The following is a 14,642-nucleotide window of genomic DNA, read 5'->3' as shown; positions in this document are numbered from 1 at the left end:
GGGCCACCTAGATCGTGCGATATAAGGCCTTTAGATTATTTTTTGTGGGGCTATGTTAAAGCTCATGTCTATTCAGACAAGCCTGCTTCAATTAACGCATTGGAAGACAACATTAAAGCATTTATATGTGAGATACCGGCCGAAACAATTGGAAAGAGTATGCCAAAATTGGATTAAGAGGATGGACCATTTGAAGCGCAGTCGCGGTCAACATTTGCATAAAATAATCTTCAAACATTAAATTATATGGACTGTACTATCGATTTAAATACAAATTTCATACATTTTTCTGAATTTTATATGTGTTTTTTTGAAAAACCTTTCCTGTAGCTCTGAAAAAATCACCCTTTATAACAAAATGTAAATTTTTTGGCGTTTAATTATTGCTAAATATATATTTGATGGCTTAAAATAGTTTGAAATATTTTGTAATACTTAATTTAGAAATAATTAAATGTAAATAAATAACTAAATTTAGCAGTACCAAATGTGGGCCCATATGCGGTAAAGGATTAAAAAGCTTTCTTTTATCGAAAGTTATGTCACCTCATTTCATGTACACATTACGAAAATTTTGTCATAGGCCTTCTGAAAATGTTACGTATTTCATATAATAGAATGAGAATTTTTAGAAAACTTTTCCAAACGCAGTTTTATAGCTCATTGGATTTTTGTGCATTAAGTGACAAATTAAAAGCGCACAAAAGATATACATATTTTATTTGACGGTCTTGTGCATTTTCTCGCTACGAAAAAATTTCGAGCATAAAAAAAAATCACAAATCAACGTTTATTTCGGACCACTTTAAACTGGACACTTATCGGCCACTTAGAAACAAGACAAACTGGCACAATATTATACCAAAAATTTAATGTGATACAAAACTGCATACCCTAAAAAATTTGAAATTTTGATGAAAATATGTTCAATTTTTTTTAATTTAGAAGAAAGCATGGAACTATGGGTTAAATGGTTTTTGTTGTAGTATGAAATATATTAAAAAAAAATAAAGAAAAAATTAAATTAAAAAAATAGTCAAAACATTGCAATATGTAACGTTGCTGTTGTTGTGAACACAGGTGTACCATATATCAGTCAGTAAATTTAATTTCAGCACTCTTCGGACAGTTCTAATTTCTTTCAGCAGTTCTGCGGACTTCAAAACTTTGGTTATCTAAATATGAGAGCTCGTGGAAAGGAAAAATGGAAAAATCTCAATTTGATTATGCACATATCTCGCTGCATTCTTGTTTTATATATATTTCAGATCTAATACGAACATTTTAAATGGTGGCATTAAGCCCGGGATGCCTATTAGAATAAAACCAGTGAATTCAGAAGGGGCAACTGTTCAAAACTTGTAAGGAAAACAAAGCGAAAAGTTTTGTGGGAAATTTAAATGCTTAAGTACATTTTCTTAGGTAAACTTTTTTGTGTAGAGGCGGCCATACATTAATGCTAACAAAATTTTACTCACATCCTTTGTTGCTATTTTGCTTTTATGGAAATAAATCACACATAACATACAACAATTGTCGTAAAATAAATACGCAACTATGACAAAAGGAAATTGCAAACGGAAATATATATGTACTTATTTCTGTGTTTGTATGCATGCGTGCATGTATGCATGTGTGTATGCTTATAAAACTGTATTGTCACAAAGCATTCACTAACATCGCCTATCCAACTCTGTTGATTATAACTTATCCCGCAAACCGACACAACTTATTGCCAACAATTGATATTTTGTTGTTGTTGTTCCGTTTATTGTGGCCGCCTTTACGCCTCTATAAGCAGCCAAGTTATTGACCCAAATATTTGTCATTGTTGAAATTCATAATCTCAAGTGACTGCTCTCACAGCCATATGCATTTGCACTCCCCTCCAGCTTTTACAAACTGCCAGGCGGAAATTGAAGTGGAGAGTTTCTCAGTGAGTAGATCTGTTTGTAGGCAACACACTGTTTGAACAATTAATGATTTATGTGCGAAAATCGTTTGAAAGCAAGGACTGCATTGAGAGTACAATCCTACTTCTGCTGCCTTGGAAACGGAATCCCACACTGCGCACAAATAATGTTGCCATGCAATCCTACTCCACCCATAAGGGGAAAAAGCAAAATACTGAAGTGGGGATGCGTAAATTGCTATGCGTGAGCTGGCGACTGCGTTCTGCAGTCAATATACATTGGAAGCTCAAGAATAAATTGTGTGTTGGTGGTAGTGGCAGTTATCCCCAAAGGCCAACAACAAAAGCTTGAATCAGTGCTGAGAAAAAAAGAGAAGAAAAAATGAATGAGACACTAAGCAATTGACCAAGCTGGCCAGTGGCAGCTGACTCTATAGTGCTACATCTCATTTACGGAAAACCGCATTGGGTGTGTGTATGTGTGAGTGATTATATGGAAATGGACTGACGCAGGCCAGGGACAAAGTGCAATATAGATTTATCCAAATATACAATAAAAAAAAATACAGACATACATATGTATGTGTGTATTTATTTCCGCCATTCACATCCTTGCTCATTTTTAATTTATTTTTTCATTTCTATAAATAATGTTTTTTATGTAAGTTCAACCAAAAGGAAATATTTTGTAGGCAGCTGTTTGGCAACAGTAAATACACCGAAATATGAGCCAAAGAGTGTACGTATGGACATATGTATATAAGTACATAAATCTGCAAAAATAATTTGTGTGTGCATGCAGCTCGAATATATGCACTTATGTATGTATAATGTAAAGTCAGATTGTACTAATACATACATATGCAGCACTCGTACGCCGCACTGAATTTGTTGAAGCCGGAGCGCGTTGCGAAATAAATGGCAAAGCTTGAAATTATCAGAACGACAGTCGTTGGCATTTCTTCTCTATCGCGTACATTTTTGGCAATTGAAGCAAGTCGAAAAATTATGAAGTCATGCATGCGCATAAGTCCATGCGTCCAACTAACTACTTTCAATTTGAGCTGCTTTTATTTTTTTAATTTTATTTTAAGATATTCTTATATCTTCTATGAAATCGCTCGCTGTTAACTAAAGAAGAAAGCTATCGTTGACTGAACCCACATTCGGTAGCACGAGAATTTCTTCAAAGATGCAAAATTTCTTTCCACATCTAAAGTTCGAAAAGTTGGCTTTTATTGAAAGATCAATTGCCAGTTGCGCCGTGGAACCCACTTGTAAAGCAACCACATAAATCTGGCCAAAAGCCGATGAAAAAGTTCTAATCTGCATCAGTCGTATCTCCTTACGTTGATTGGTTGGAGTAATAACCAGGCAATGCGGGTATAAAATAGGGATACCAATGCCAATTGCAATATCGACTTTTTCTAAATCCATTTCTATATTGCGATCTGTTTTTTAAGCATTGAGCAATATTTTTACTCAAATCTATTTAATTCATATAAGAGAAAAAAACATTTATGTAGAACACCCAGTGGTGGGTGGATGAATCACCTCTCTAACCAACCAACCAACACCCAGTGGTGCAACCATTTACTATTTTTATGATCAATAATAATTTAAACTAATTCATTATCATATGAAGCCTTTTGTAGACTTTCTCTCGAGTCTAGTAAAGATTATGGGATTTGCAATTATTTCTGAGACAAGAGGTTTTGAGTGCGATTGGAGTTGTACGTTGTATGATGTGGCATATTTTTTATTTCTTACCGAATTGAAATAAGTTAAAACTTGTGTATTCAAAAATGTTATAACAATAAAGGTGAAGAGGGAAATTTTAATATTTTGTAATGATGGAAACAGGACTCATTATCTTCAAGTGACCGGCGCTGATGCGACATATTCAATTTTTCCTTTCGATTTTCCTACACCTATTCGCTGTCAAACTAACCAGGAAAATTTAAAACCCTTACGTAGTTTGCATTCATATTTCAAAGCAGAATTGAAAGTCGCCTAATGCCAGCTGCTTAATTAAGTAGTAAAATAAAAGTGGATTGGTGCGTGACTATAATTCGGAAGTGTCCGGTTCGAAACCTCGGGCATCAAACACCAAATGAAAGAAAACGTTTTTTCTAATGGCGGTCGGCCCTTGGCAAACAATGGCAAACATCCGAGTGTATTCTGCGATGAAAAAGCTCTTCAGAAAAAACCATTTGCTGTTCGGAGTCGGCGTAAAACTGTAGGTAATTCCATTTGTGGAGCAACATCAAGACGCACACCACAAATGGGAGGCGGAGCTCGGCCAAGCACATAACAGAAGTGTATGCGCCAATTATTTATTTATTTATTTTATTCCAGATTCATAAAAAATAAAAGATATACAATATTTTAATTTTGCTCAAATTTGCTAACGCATTTTTTAGGCAAACATGGGACAAACATCCACTTTAATAATTACAATAACGTCAAATTGGAAAAAAATAGCGCCCAAATACCTCACTCCACTCAAATACTAAATATTTTCGAAAGCAGCAAGCTAAAAACGCGCACCGAAAAAATTTCCTTTTATCTAACTTTGCTAGCTCTACCTAGCAATAAAATATAAAAAAATTGTGAATAATGAAAGGCTGATTTCAGACACCACGACAAATTGATGTTATTTTCATTAGTTCTTAATATTAATTATTTTTGCCTTTTTTTAATCACTTTATCAATTTTTATTTATTCGCAAAAACCGCGCGCAAACCTCCTTTGTTTTCAACTGATTTTATATTCAAAGCTAACTGCGATTTGCTGCTGTTGTTGCTCATTCTCTCTTGTTCCCTCTATGCTGCTGCCGCTTTCTATCTCTCTCCGTTTCTCTCTCTCGCTCTTCCCCTGTGTCGAATCAGATAAAACATCGATTTTTACGACGTCAAGGTCGTCAAACTAGTTTTTTGTCACAATCATTATTAAAACCATGACGTTGGAGATCGTTTGGCACACTTGGCGCCGTCTTGAGCACGCACATATGTACATGTACACACATACACAAATATGCTTATACGTTTTTTTCCTGCTACTTCTATTAGTTATACATACCTATGTACATATTCCTGTGTGTGTGCTTGTCTATTTTTTTTGCCAATAAATGGGAGTTAAACTCAAGACAGCATCAGCAGCCGCAGCATCAGCAACAACAACAATAGAGATTTCCTAGCAATAACACCTCGCGGCTACGGACGCGACAAACATCCGTCTCATTACCAGCGGGCGGTCGGCACTCAGAGATCAGCGATCAACGATCGGCAATAATTAGTTAACCAACAACATACCGAAAAGTTTGCAAACGAAGTTGTTGCCGATCATAGTGGCCGTCTGCAGCAAGTGTATGTGCGCCAGCAGCGCCAGTGTATGGCTAAATTAAAACTCAGATGTCTGCGGTTCCTGCAGTCGTCGTCGTTGACCAGCTTATTCAGTTATACACCGCGCGCTCGCCGCCTGTTTCGCCGGCGCCTACGCAGCTCATAGTTAGAGATGTATAAACTAACTGACTAACATACATACATACATATATATCTAGCGACTAAATTCCGCTGATTGCTGAGCTTGGTATGCGGCGATTCTGTTGGCGCTTGGCCCGCGGCTGTGCTTATTAATAAATCATGGCGCGTTGATAAGGCGATTGCACTAATTCGCTCTAAGCTACTTTCCTAGGTAAACGGCTTGTGTGTGTAGAAAGAAAACCCGCTTCAAACTACAGCAGGCATGCATACATTCATACATACATATATGTATGTATATACATATGCGCAGAAAGCGCGCCAGATAGCTGTTAGCCCTAAAAAGCTTTGCTTTTCTAATCGCTCCGCATTCCTCGAGCTACACAGAATGCGGCGGCGTGGTTAGCGCGCGCGTGCACACAGTGCATAAGCGATACTTACGTGTTGTCTTGCTTTTAAGAAAGCGCTTTTTGTTGCTCCACTCAACTCTTTGCCTTATGCCGATGCTTTGTTTCGCTAACCTTTATTATTATTATTGTCTTCTTTTTCTCCGCGCTAACGCTAAGTCAATAAAGGCAGCGTTTCGCTTGACTGTTAGCGTTTAACGCTCAGCCACTCACCACTTGGACGTTAACGGCAGCTGTGGGTCACCCTGTATGCTGCTGACGTTGTTGCTTCGACAGTGATTATCGTTCACCGCCGGTATTTTTTTTAAGTGGGCGTAACCAAAACTCTTTGGCGCCACCTTCGTTGTTGACGATGTCTGTGCAACAACAGCAAAAACACTATGAACCAGAGCAGTCGATCGCTTGTTATTGTTGAATTTAAATTTGAATTTCAACTTGATTTGCTGATCTTTGTTTTGTTGTAATTTATTTGTATGTAGGTATTGCTTTCGGTTCATGGTTTATTTCTGTTTGTAATATGTTCGGCTTAGTTTTCATATTGCTGCCTTTATTGTTGTTGTTCTTATTATGATTTGGTGCCGCTTATTCCTGCCCACAGTGCGTCGGCTTAACGCTGACAATCGGCTTTGCTTTTGTTACGGCGGCGCTTAAATCGGATTTCCAATCAGATTCAATTTCAGCCTAAACTGGAGCTGGAGCTGTATTTCGGATCAAATTTGTATACGGGCTGTTTTGTAGCTGCAGCTCAGTACGCGTGCTCAGTGGAACGGTTGCGCATTTTATCGCTCCAGTCGTTCATTCGTCGAAAACATGCGCGGAGCTTCACTTATATGCACACACAGGCGCACAAACGCACACGCATACGATCGTTAATATTTTTGATCATAAAATTTATTTTATGACTATGAAATTATTATTCTTCATAAAATTAAAATTATGGCTTCATTTCGGCGAATTGACACAAAATGCTATGGCGTCAATGAATAAAATATCCATGTATAAGTACTTATAATCGTATATATAAATATCTATTTGCGTATATGTGCTCGGATGTGTGTACATACATCTGTATATTAACAAATCCACATAAACTTATCATAAAGGCAAAAGTCGGTTTGTATGTAAAGAAAATCATTGAATATTAATCGCCGATTTAAGCCTTCTAACCATAACTTGAATAACTAAAAAAAATAATTATCTAATTTTTAATCAAAAATTTAAAATAAATTTTTCTTTAATTTGTATGTAAATATGTGTGATTATACATACCGACTCTTTTAGGCCTATTTATATACATATAAAAATACATGCGTCCAAGCGTAGCAAATAAGCGGTACCTGTTCAATTTGTTTTCTTTATAAATATGAAGGGCATCAGGTTCTTTAAATTGGAAAGTTCAGCGGAACACATTTGCTTTACTTATACTTATATAATATTGATGTACCCAGCTTAAACTTTTTCCCCTTTTTTCAAGTTCTGGCCATTTTATAAATACATACATATTTTTCTCAACTCTCTGGCAGTAGTTGTAAAAAGAAAAACAAAAATGCATTCATGTGCCAATAAATTTTATTCATATTTTCTTAAGAATCCATAGGCTGCTACATGTGCGTCTGTCATTGATGAAAATAACTGTGACTAAGTCTCTTAAAAAGCCGCTTGAGAGAGTAAGGAGTACCCAACTACGCTCTCCAACCACGACCTTATCACGCTTTACTCTGTGAAATTGTATATGTAGGTTAGGTAAAGTTGAAGAGGTTGTCCACTGTGGGATACACTCAGGCATTGTGATGCCGCGTGGGGAACTAGTCCTTCCCTCCTAAAACCAATGTGTACTTTTCACAAATTTGGTAAGATGCTTAATTTCGACACAGTCGATATCTTCCGATTCATTAAAGGATTGTCTACCCAAAATTGCAAGTCTACTTCTGGATAGAGCAGGAAAATTGTATATAGGTCCCCATTAAATAATTCTGTTTTAATAAAACATAGATTATAATTTTGTGGAAATTTTACGGAAAAGTACAATTCTCGTGGCAGTTTCCAAAGACTTGGCGACACGGTAAATATTAAATAAAAAATCGGTGCCTAATTCTTTTTGGTCGTAGAACAAATTTTCTTAATGAAGAAAAAACATTTTTTTTATCTACATTTTTTGGTTTTGGGCCATCTTTTTGGAGCGCAAAAGTGAGTTGAGTTTGACCGAGGTTAACAAAGCTCGCTCACTTTCTTCTTACCTGCTAACCAGAGCCAGTTGGGCGCATTAAGTGAGGTCAACTCCTTCTCTTTCTGATCTTTCACACGCAATGGAAGCCTTCCTCTTCCTCTGCTACCTCCAACAGGCACCGCATCGAATACTTTTTTTTATTTTTATACTTTTTTATTTTCTTTCGGCTTATTTTGAAATAAATAAATGTATACATGCATACCACTTTGATCAAAAATTTCCCGAAATGTATTCAGAAAATTCGAAATACAAGTTTATTCCTCAAAAGTGATATTATCGCCTTTAAATTACATCCCATCAACCGCCACGCAGCTCTCGAACAAATCTCAAACTCTATTTTCGTTACTGCCATCAAAGCCGGCTTCGATTTTTTCATTACTTCCTTTCGGCTGATACAACGCGTTCCCCGGAAACAATCGCCAGGGGTCATATCAGCCACGAGTTGAGTTTCCAAAAATACTTTCTGTTAATTATTTTACGTTCTGCTAATTATTTTACATAAACGTCTCATAACGCCCTAATAACAGTCTTTATTAACCGTCTGTGGTATTCGTGGTGTAGAATACCGCTTTTTCGGAGCACTCTACTCACTCGTCTGAATTGCGTGTCGTACTCATACCTAAGCCCACGTCTCGTCTAAAGTAATGGTGCGTTTGATATTTGTTCGGATACGACCTTGGATATCAAGTCTTTGGCGATATCAACGCGGTGCCTTTTTTCCATGAAGTTCAGGTCCTTTGGAACCGACTTTGCAGCAACATGGCGCAACCCCAAATTATTAACTACAATGCTCGGAACCGATCCATAAGCAAATAAGTGATAGTCAAGATGCCTCACCATGGTGCTCCGCAAGAGCAGGACTGCTTAGAAGAAGTGGCTGACATGATTGCACCTCATTCTCCCAACAGCTTCCGCAAAAAGGATTCGAAGTAAAGTCACAGCATGCCGATAATGTCCTGTAAGGACAGAGGTTTCATTAACCTGTACGTGTGTACTTGCCCAGCACTCGCTGAGTTGACGGGAGGCCCATCTCTCCTAGAGCAAGCCGCAGGTAGTCAGGACTTATAAAGAATGAAAATTTTTTCTGGATGGAAAAATTTTTTTTTGGCAAGAAGATCCTCAGTTGGATTGTTATGAGTTCCCAAATAAGCCATTTATGTATATATAAATTCCCCTTTCATAGGTATAGACCTGGTAAGTAAATATGCACTTTACAATACCTTGCAGCACGTGTTCAAGTTTTGTTGAGGTATGGGCCGACGCCTCTCTTATTATTCTGCAATTTTTTTATAACTTGTTTCTTTACAAACAACCCCCATGTGAACAAATTTTTAACACTTCAGGGCACGAGTGCGACAGTTTTTGCTGAAATTCACGTTAATGAATGTACTCCTGGTATGGCTCAACATCAAGCTCGCATAACAGCACAAATGTATTTTTAATATTCAACAGTGGCATTTAACAGATCAACGGAAAACAAATTCGTAGATCACTTGCGATATAATTTTCTTTTTTTTTCAGTAAAGGCAGAAATAAGTAAGAACTCCTAGAATTGGAGTACTCTGAGCTGCTGTCAATCGGAATCTTAAAAGCAGTACGGTGTAATGTCTAATCGAATCATCGCTGACCTTTTCGTCACTTATCTCATTAGTCAGTATTCTTTTAAGGTCCGCTGATCCTTGAGCATACACTTACCAATGTATTTATGATGTGGCAGGTGGATAATATGATGATACAATAAATTATAGGTTGGATCATCCGAACCAAAAATTGTTAGAGTAACTTCGGCTGCCACGTCATCGGGACACTCGGCAGCAGAATTCTGCTTGCTCATTTCACACGATTTCTTGCACTTGTCCAAGCAGTTGTTGTTCAGACGGCAACGAAGTAGTATGAGCATTGGTTGGGTTGATTTTCTTTGATGTCATCAATACAATCTCAGCTTTTTCTGATCTATGCCGTAAACCAACCGCCGTCATAACCTCGATTTCGTCAGCAAATCAGCTGATTGCCTTAAAACCGTTTAGAGCAGGTTAACAGTCTGATGTTAGCCACATCTTCTGCTGGGCTGGCAAATGTTCTAAGTGGTCTAATTTATGTACATACATATACATACATACATTTCTAAAAATCTACCTGCTGCAAGCCGTGGCCTTGTGGATTGTGGATTTCATTTATTCACAGCTGAAAGAGCAGTTCCTAACTCATACATACATAGAGTCAAAAAAGTTTTGCCAAAGTGCGTTTTTTTTTTCAAAATCCCAATGTTTTTTATGCTAAATTTTTTCGTTAGTTTCGTATAAAAATATAGTCCACGAAAGCAATACAAATATTTTAAAATTTCAAACATAATGGAACCTTAAAACCAATTAATAAAATTTTTAACAAAATTTTGTACTTTTTATTCAGAATACTTAATTTTTATTTTGTTGTTATGCAGTGCAAGTTTCAACTTGCTGAAAATTTCCGTTGGTTTTTAATATGTTTTGCTCTGCTGGCGGTCTTATACAAATTCTTGCATACAACACTTGAACTAAAAATAATGCAGAGACTTTCAGTAGAAAAATTACTAAAAATCAACGGGGAATTTTAGCAACTTCAAACTTGCACATCTTTGCACGGTGTAAATGAGCAATAATATAGCACATAAGAAAAAAAAAATGTTAAATTCCTTTGGAATTTGCATACATTTTTGAAATTTTTAACACTTTTATTGTACTGAAAAGTATATTTTTATACAAAATTAAATTTAAAAAATATGACATAAAAAACACAAAAATATTCACAATATTATAAAAAAATCACTGTGCCAAAACTGTTTTGACTGACTTTTCATGTTAGTATGCCATTTCGAGCCAATAGTAAATATTCTGTTAAATAGCGTAACATTAAATTGGGCATTTTTGCATGAACAGTAACATTAACCCTTTGCGATCGGCAGATTTCTCTGATAAGAGTTCCAGCTAGTCGGAACAAGTTTAGATTTTAGAGGTCATTTCTACCTTAGTGATTAAAAGTAAACCTATACGTATTAGAAAACACACAATTCGTTGAAACTGATATATTGTGTTTAATTTTAAAATAAAACTACTGGCGTCAACTCTACTGATCCCGGAAATCTTTTCTTTCCTTTTCTTGTACTGGCATCTTGGCGCCAGACTGGCGGCACAGACATTTACGACGGCTTGTGAATGGCGCCATTGTGGCATTCTACTTGATTTTTTCGCTAATTAGAAACACTTCTTAATCTGTCAAACGCTGAGAAGGCCTTTGTCATCACTAGTGACTCAAAGAAGAGAGAAGGCCTTTGTGATGACTAGTGACTCAAAACGGTACCTGAAGGCTTCCTTTATCACCACTAGCAGGTATCACTTTCAAGACAAGTGCATTTATATCCATTTGTGTGACAATAATAAAAAAAATAATGGCGTGTACACTTCTGTTAAGTATTTGGCCGAGCTCTTCCTCCTATTTGTTTCACAAATGGAGGGTCCTAATGTTTTAAGCTGGCTCCGAGCTTTAAATAGTTTTTTTATTAAGAGATCTCTCATGGCAGACATACACCCATACTTTTGCCTTGCGAGGGCCGACCGCTATTAGAAACAATTTTTCTATCATTTTGCTGCTTCATGCACGGAGATTCGAACCTACGTATGGTAGTCAAGCACCAGCCCATTCGGCTACGCCGGCCGCCGTTATGACAATGCCTGACTCTTCTACTTGTACTCGTATATCTCACTCGATTCTGAGCAGGATGCCAACTCTGCTACAATGGTTTATCGTACAGTTCACCATTGCCCCTATTTATTACGGCACGGGTATGATGATGTCCTGCAGAGCCTACCACACTAAATAATGCAACTTTTAAATTATTTTAGGTAAACTTCTGTTCATTCTATTGTAGATTCAATTTCTTCATTTAATTTATAAAAGCTGTAGTATTAGAATTTAAGAATGTAAGCTCAAAATTGTGAACAACATTTACTTTTGAAAATGCAGAGATCTTAACACGCATACTTAACAAATCCCATATGCAAATTTAACTCATTTCATTCGAGCGTTTTTCGAGTACTACCAAGCCTTTAACCCACCAACCTAACCTAACACACCCGACTATGTAGTAATATTTTCATTGTTGCTCTCACATGCAGCTAACTCGGTAGTCAACCAGCTAACCGTATTTGATTTCGCATATCAGTATAAGAGATTTTAAAAATCTCTTAATTAAAAAGATAAATCTCTTAATTAAAAACTCACAAGAGTTTCATGCATATAAATTCTAAGATAAGCTTAAATGAATACCGCAGACTCTTAGTAAAATTTACATATTTTATTTAATGGGTGGTTGTGGCAAACGAGACAGTGGCACAAATACAAAGAAACATGCAAAAATTAACCCAGTAGGAAAACCTAACGTGACGTACTTCCAGTGAAAAATTTTTGCAATTTTCGAAACTAAGTAATTTTTATATGCAGTGCCCGTCCGACGGATTTAAAAAATAGTATTTACAAAGGTTTTCGCTGCTAATTTGAAAAAAAAAAATTTTGATGTTTTAAAATCGCATGTTATTTTAGTATCGACGGCTACTTCGCGTTTGAAAAGGTGTTACAAGATCAGTATAATACACGGTGCGGTAGAATTAGAAATAAAATGTTAAATTGAAAATGAATTATTAATGATAAGAATTTCTCAATGAATGAGAGAAAACATATGCCGTCTTTTCTTTTTTTGTTTAATTATTTTAAATAAATATTGACCCTTATATCGAATGCACTCTAGGAATCTGGCATTCGTACCCCATGCCAATCGCTGGAGAAGTGATGTCGGGATGCCACTAACCTCTTGAACGATATTTTCTTTTAGTGCAGAGATAATTATTGAGTGTGTTCCATGGACTTTACTTTTGAGTTACAGAAAAAAGTACATAGGAGAGAGATCAGGCGACCTAGGTGGCCAGGATATGTCACCGAAAGGGCTTATCAGTTTGTTAGAGTAGAAATAACGCAACATTGCCATGGACTCTCTGCACGTGTGCGATATGACGCCATCTGAAACCATTTGTGGAAAGATGTTCTTTCATTATTGACAGAAAAGAATCATTCAGCATACGCCCATAAGAGGGATCGACGATTTTCAAAAAAATACGGTCTAATTAGTTCACTGCTTGTCAATGCACACCAAGCCTTCCCCTGGTCTGTGAAGGGGCTGTTGGTATTTTAATAACGGGTTGACTTCTTTAGGTGACCAATAACGGCAATTTTACTTATTTATACTTTCATTTAAATGCAAATGGGCTTCAACACTTCAAAAGATTGCCTTTACCATACGAAATCGCTCCAACATTGTCTCGCAGAAAGTTTTACGCAAATTGTAATCGTTAAGCGTTAAAAAAATTAGAAGTGATATTTAGAGTTAAAAAGAAAACAGCCGTTAGGGCTACCCATCATTGCTCTTTGCCGTAATATTTTATGCCGTCTGCTAATACCTTCTGGTCGAGCTTTGAAGCTGCTAATAGCGAGCCAGTACATTTTACTGTTGGGATATTGCAGATGAAAACACACAAATGTAAAATTAAAAATACTTATGCAGCCAAGCAATTACCTGATGCCTGTGTATTTGTTGGCTCTATATTTCTTACATACATACATCATTACATACATACATACATATGCAGTTGCTTAAAATGGTATTTTGCCGAGATTTTGCAAGGTCGTTGGAGGCCGTCCGCCAAGTTGTGTGTGATATGCAAGTATGTAGTTTAGTTACCATATATACATACATATGTACATATATGTTTATAAACATATTCAAAGATTACATTTGTATGTTGATATGATATTTGACAATAAGCAAAAACACTCTGAAAATCTGAACTCTGTGTTATTTGAGATCCTCCTTTAATTTTAACTTGATGAAACCAATTTTAACAACAATTTTAATTAATTGTACGAAATCATGAAATACATATGTATATATGTATGTATAATTGTAGTCTAACCTACTTAAAAACACCAGATTAGTTTACCTGCGTAGGGATACTTCAAATAATTTAGTAAATTTACTCAAATACGAATGCGGCGTAAATTATTCTACAAATTAGGTGTCTTGGAGAATAAAATTATGCAAATAATGTTTTCAAATAAATTGTGGTGGAAGTTATGAAATTCTATAGATACTTTAATAGGGGTCCTTAATCGGCATCGACACTTTTTTCCCAACTCGAACAATAATTAATTCGGCGCGACGACAGAATTCAACTAATCTTCAGTAGTAAAAAAACCCCGGCGAAGCGACTCAAATCTCAAGTATTCAGTTGAGTGGTTGGATGAACACTGCTGCGAACTCCACTCAATCGATCTTTCCGATCATTTTCATCCCGGCTGCTTCTGTAGTAATTACTGTAAGAGTAAATTACGCCCAAGCTTCTGGCGTGGGTGCCAGTAGGCGAATAAGTAGTAAGAACGAGGACAAGTCTCCCAACATCAGTTCTGAACTTCACTAATAGATTGGAAGCTCTCAAAGTTATATTCATGTCAACCCTATTAGGGCTGATACGCAATCTCTGCTAGTAATCAACGAACCCTCTTTGTCCCGCTCTGGAGAACTCTTATCC

General features: G+C 36.5%; 1 protein-coding gene across 3 annotated transcripts in view; it reads left to right on the top strand.

Moving 5' to 3' along the window:
• Positions 1-14,642, top strand: part of LOC129243708 (BMP-binding endothelial regulator protein) — a 161,312-nt gene that overhangs the window by 136,224 nt on the left and 10,446 nt on the right. The window lies entirely within an intron of this gene.

The sequence above is a fragment of the Anastrepha obliqua genome, chromosome 4, assembly GCF_027943255.1.
Source record: "Anastrepha obliqua isolate idAnaObli1 chromosome 4, idAnaObli1_1.0, whole genome shotgun sequence".
NCBI lineage: Eukaryota > Metazoa > Arthropoda > Insecta > Diptera > Tephritidae > Anastrepha > Anastrepha obliqua.
The sequence above is the reverse complement of the archived record's forward strand: the minus strand, read 5'-3'. Positions and strand labels throughout refer to the sequence as shown.